Below are 6,190 nucleotides of genomic sequence, written 5' to 3'. Positions count from 1 at the left end.
CGCTCCCGGCACCGCGCTCCCCTGAGCCAGAGGAAGCGCGGACACGTTGAGTCTGGGATGGGCGCTTAGCGGCGCTCCATCACAACCTGCATAAAATCTTTATTAATAAAGATTATAAACACAACACCATGTCTGGTTTGAATATTGGGTTCCCTGTCTGTCTGCCCCGTGGGAAATATAGCTTTCTGAATTTGCTCAGACCATGAAAACTTGAAACTAGTACTCAAGAAACTTGGATTCTGTACCTCTTCACTCTTCCTCCAGAATCTGGGACCTTGATTTTGAACTGAAATGCAATATTTACTTTTGTTTGAAAAGATATCTTTGGATCAGTCCTTCTTCTTAGCTCAGGTAAGACATATCTGACTTTGTCGCTGATACAGGAAGGGTTTAAAACAAAGAATGCTGCAAGTGTAACTCAAGTCGGGAACATATCTGTGTGGTGACTGTGGAAGAATTGTATCCAAATGTATCAGGCCTTATGAATCTAGCCAAAATTGACTTTGCTTCATAATCCTCTCAAGAATAATGCTGCTATTCAGTTGTACATGGAAGTTAGAAGTTCTTACTTACGAGAAGGACAATTCAACTGGAATGCCCTTGGAGGTCAGATTTGAGTTGGTATGTTGGAGCACCACAATCATACCCAACTTCAGGATTCAAGCTAACTGTAACACTTTAACTGTTTTTAGCAGTTGTTAATCATTTATGTAACATTCAGGCAGTCTTCGTACTCACAGTTTATAAGACAGGATTTTGCAGTAATATGCACAAAATACCAAGTACAACAGTGTTATTGTCGCTGTTGCTTTAACAAAATTGTTAAGACTTTCCATTGTGGCTTAACGAGCAATAAGGAATTGGCACCTATTGTTGCTGATGTTCAGTTGAACAGTTCAGCACGGCTGAAGATTTTGCAATAAAATGTGACTTTAAAACAATTCTGAGATTCTTGCAGGCTGATTTTTTTTCTTTTATTCAACAATGGTTTTGGACAAAGTGTCCATGTTTTTTCTTACTATTAACTAAGCTGGAAATTGGAATGCTATCAACTTGAAGATGTCGTCACTCCCACCAGTTTCAGGTTTTAAGTTCCAAGGAAATTTGACCGCAGCATAATTTTATTATTATAATATATTATTATTTATCCCTGTTGCTTGTGCATAGTTTTTGACCAACATTTTTCCTTCCATTTAACTTTATATTAATATGCTTGGATATAACAAACTGCAAACAGTCAGCTTCCTTAAGAATTATCTTTTGTCATATGCCCTCCTTGTGGAAAGTGTTAATGACTGTCTCCTGTTGAACTGTCAGCAGACTTTCCCATGTTTGTGTATTGCAGTATAAATTTTTTTTTTATCTTCTATGTTTTCTTTGAAGCTAATTTGGGAGTTTTATTAGCTGCAAGGCTTAATCATCAAATTTAATTATCTTATTCTGTATAATATATCTATGAGTTTCACTTTTTATTTTGAATTAAAATTGAAACATATTAGAATGCACTTGTAATGCAGTAATCATTAAAGAAGAAAAAAGAAAGGACACAATAGATTATAGCTAACAGGGATTACATAATTCTGTTTTCACAGTTTGTCCAACAGGCAGGGGCAGGTTGTTGCATTTACATGAAGCTCCCCTCCCCCCTGCTCGCTGTCTTCAGCTGGTATGATTGAGATGTTGGACGTTGCTAAATGTGACAGAAACAAAATGTTGCATCTAAAACTGAATCTTTAAAGGCAGCAGGATTCTGGGTGCCTGTGAAATGCACTGAAATGGAAAAGCTTTGGCACCCTCTGCTGTCTGAGGGTTTTCCAGATGGTTGATATTTACACAGAGCTGCTATAGAGATGCAGTCATAGCAGAGGGCAGAGAAAGCAGCATGCTTGGTGGAGAGGGGGGAAGGTAAAAGACTTTCTCTCTGTGTGGCTTTCAGGTTTATCATGCTCAGATCAGTGCCCTATTAAAGTGTTTTTGTCATGTCTTTTTTGAGGCAGTGATGCATCCGGTGTGTGGGTGGTAGTGGAATGGGTGTAAATTATTTTGGTTTGTATTTTTTTTATATGTCTTCTGTCATTAGAGGGATTCCTAATATCTAGAAAAATCAGTAAAAAAAATAAAGTAGTTTTTCTCTTTTGTGTGTGTTCAAAGTTCTTTCCCCCCGTTCCCAAAGGATCTCCAGACTAATTGTCGCTGTTGGTTGTTTGATATTCACATAATACCTTGCATCTTTTCTCACATTCCCTGGAGTACAGCACATTTGCTCGGCTGTTATTTGCCGGGGCAGCGCTTTACCTGCATGGTGTGCAGCATTCTGCGGATATCCAGGGTGCAGTAAGACAAAAATTAATTGGTGACACTGAATCCTGTGGTCTCTACCCGCTGTGAGCCCACACCATGCTTTGGTGTGGTAACCCCATCATACCTCCCATCCAAGATTTTCTCTGACAGGTCCAGCAACACTGAGCTCCTGCTTATCATTTATCATCCCAACAGATTGGCTTGTGTAATGCATGGCAGACTGATGGGTCATCCTCATGCTGGGGTTCTGGCTGGAGTAAATGTGTAGCAAGTTGTCTGCATGATTGGAGAGCTGAGGAATGGAGGATATTACTTGTCATTAAAGTGTGAGGCCTCTCTAATTCATCTCTCCAGGCTTCACCATGCAAAATAAATTCTTCAGAAAGCTCTGATATTCTATTAGCACACCTGCAAAGGCCCCAGAGGAACGGCTAGGACTCCTTAGTGGTGTTCCTCACCAGATTCCTTAGAGATGTACTCAAGATATTACCCCATTAATGTATCCCACTACTCATTGAGGTGAGGTGTGGAGGGTGGGGACGTAGTTCCTCATTAATGCACATTTGCAGGACATCACAGGTGGCCTTAACTCTGCAAGCTACCCTGGTAAGGTTTGTAAGGGCTTTGGGAACTCAATGGATAAGTTTTGATTTGCCTTGTTTGAAATAACGACTGTATATATCAAGCATTAAGTAACCTTCTCAGTTTTCATTATTGTATTGTGGTATGCTTAGTTTAGTTTTTAATTTGTTTATCTAGCACAATAACATTCAAAAAAATAATGTTTATTTTAACAAGATTTAAATTTATCATTAAAAACCATTAAATTGAAAATCTTAGACCAAGTCTCTTTGTCCATCATGGGATAAATTTGCCTTGGTCTCCAATCTTTCACTTGATCAGGTGTGTCTCAAGGTACAACACATGGGATTTTTAGTTTATAAGCCATTTTTTTTGTTTTAGTTTTTCTGCTTTCTTTCTTTTATTTCAATATGCTAGTAAGAAGGGTCAAAAACATTCAGCAACATTTTACTACAAAACAGACCTATGTATTAAACTTGACAAAATAAAGTAAGGGTTTCAAAAAGTTTTGTCTTTCTGTTTGTGGGGATAGACTAAAACATTTAATAGACAAACAAAATAGAGAAAAATTCACAGAAAATAGTTAGGAAATGGTGCAACTTTCTCTTATTAAACCAAACATCTGGCAATAAAGTTTTAGTTAATTTTAAAAAGTGCATGTTTAATTTATTACTGAGCAGGTAAAAAGAAAACAATTCAAACTAAAATGATTTTGTGTGTGACAGTTGGCTGACAGGAAATGGAGTTGATATGGGAAATGACATGCGGCAAAGGTCCGGGGCCGGGACTCAAACCCAAGTGTCTACTGTGAATAAATATGGGAATAAATAGGAATAAAAATGGGAGGGCCATTGTGCCTGTAGCTACAGTACACCTCATTGTCTTTATGCTAATTCAAAAAATACATATATCTATAATTTGTATCTGATTGTAATAACAATGTTAGTCGCAAAAAAGTTAATATATATCATGCCAATTAACTAGAGTCCAGTGAACAAACAAAACATAATTGTAAAACCCCCCCAATTATAACATTATTAGAAACACAAAAAATTGTGTTTGAAAAAGTTTTATAAACTAATAAAACACAAACGCATAAGCAATAAGTATTTTTAATAACAATGGTAAAGTAACAGCTAAAAGACATATTCAGACATATTTTGTTACATTTTGTAGGGGAACATTTTTCAGCCCAGTGGGACATTTTCTGGTTTAGTAGTAGTGATGGAAATCCAATATGTACCTGTGAGAAAAGTAGAAGAATGACGACCCAAACTTTGATGAATTGAATAAGAGTGAATATATTGTTGTGACATAGACCTTTAACTTTAGATATATTCCTTCTATGAAACTGTGTCTTGTAATAAAAACACATATTCAGAATATTTTAATATAATAAGTAAGAATTCCAAGTTACTGAAATAATATGATCAAATTTCAGAGTTTGATAGGGTGGCAATCCTAATAGAGCATTTCTGACCACCAAAGATTTATGAAGAGTTGCAGGAAAAGTGCTTTCCCAAACCATGTTTTTACAACATAAAAAAAAGCATTTCCAGTCCCTGAGAATTTTGCAGATGAATCAATAGAACGTTTAGATAGATCCTAGGTGTATAAAAATGTTCTGCTGCAAAAAATATAAGTAGTTTAGTTTTTTTATTTTTCATATAATTACATTTTTTTAAATAAGCAGTAACATTTTTAGTCACTAAAACCAAGTTTGAATAAGCATTAGCACGAGTTGTATCACTTTTAAACAAAATTGGTATAAGGACATGTCAAACCTATTGTATAGAAAGTCAGTCACATAGATAAGGAACAATAATGGTGTGATGACTGATCCTTGTGGAACTCCACATTTTATTTTGGCCATTCAAACAAATTCCGATCTTCAGATCTTCCCACTTTTATGATGGAATCAGTAAGCACTATTGTTCTGACATATTGGAAATAAAAGACAAATCAGAAAAATTCACTGAAGAGAAGCATACAGAATCATTAAGCTTTTTATAAACAAGTATATGGTCTCAGCAATTTTATTTCAGTTAGTTTTATTTATATAGCACAATTTCACAATGTCATCTTAAGGTACTTTACAAGGTCAATTCTATCAAATCAATCCGATAGACTGGTTAAAATGTTTCATACCTAAGGAAACTCAGCAGATTGCATTGAGTCACTGACTTTGCAGTAATCCCTCCTACTGAGCATGCATGTAGCAACAGTAGAGAGGAAAACTTCCTTTGAGCAGGAAGGAACCTCCAGCAGAACCATGTCAGTGTGAACGACCATCTGCTACGACTGACTGGGGGTTTGAGAAGACAGAGCAGACACACAAATTGAGCGCAGAAGCACACATTGATCTAGGAATACTTTCTATATTAGGGAGGGTAATGGCAGACTAGTTCCTTAGGTGGCTTTGTCTAGAAAAGAAACACAGTTAAGAGCAGATTAGCTCAGAGCCAGTTTTCAGGTCAAGAGGATGAAAGAGAGCACATAGAGTTAGTTGCAGTTAAAGCTCAGCCAATAGCTAGGAAAGAAACGGGACTAAACACTGAAAGACAGGAATGTATCATCTATAACATGAAGTTGTTTACAGCAGTAGCTCAGTCGATCTGAAGTGAGAGGCTTGCTTTGATGGCAAAGTTGTTGCTCTTGTTCTTATATAATTTATTACTTCAAACGTTGTAACACTTTATTTTAGCAAGTATTCTATCTCTGTCCTGTATGAGTTTTTAAATGACAGGTGTCATCTTGTCTCAATGAGACTACCTGTAAATGCACGTTTAACAACTAGAATAATTTACACTGGCTGTTTTTTTTATACATTTTGTAAAAAAAAGTGTAAATAGACAGAACCTAGATTTTACTAACTATCTTCATTGGTAATATATAAACCATGTTTTAAATGACACTTTAAGCGTACCAGAAAATGCATTTCATTTTCTTGCACCACAATCATCCAGCTTTCTTCCACCTTCTTGACTTCAGGGATGGGCAGGTCGTGACAGGGTCTAATGGGTAATAGAATGGGACTGAGTTGCACCAGCTGTCATTCCTATTCAATGAAAGTCACTTACAGCACAAACAAAGATTAAATAAGTGCAAAGTTGAATAAAAATAAGTTGAAATACCAAAGATTTTATTGACATTACAATAAGATTTAGCTTTTAACATAATTAAATAGTTATCTAAACAATCAATCTGTAAAGCTCCTCCTCCTGAGGACAATTGTCAGTATATGCTCATTCATCTCATATCCCTGATACACTAGAAGAGGAAATTCCCCATAAAGTTGTGTGTGGCA

Source organism: Fundulus heteroclitus, chromosome 22 (genome assembly GCF_011125445.2).
Source record: "Fundulus heteroclitus isolate FHET01 chromosome 22, MU-UCD_Fhet_4.1, whole genome shotgun sequence".
Lineage (NCBI taxonomy): Eukaryota > Metazoa > Chordata > Actinopteri > Cyprinodontiformes > Fundulidae > Fundulus > Fundulus heteroclitus.
This window is presented reverse-complemented; position numbering follows the sequence as displayed.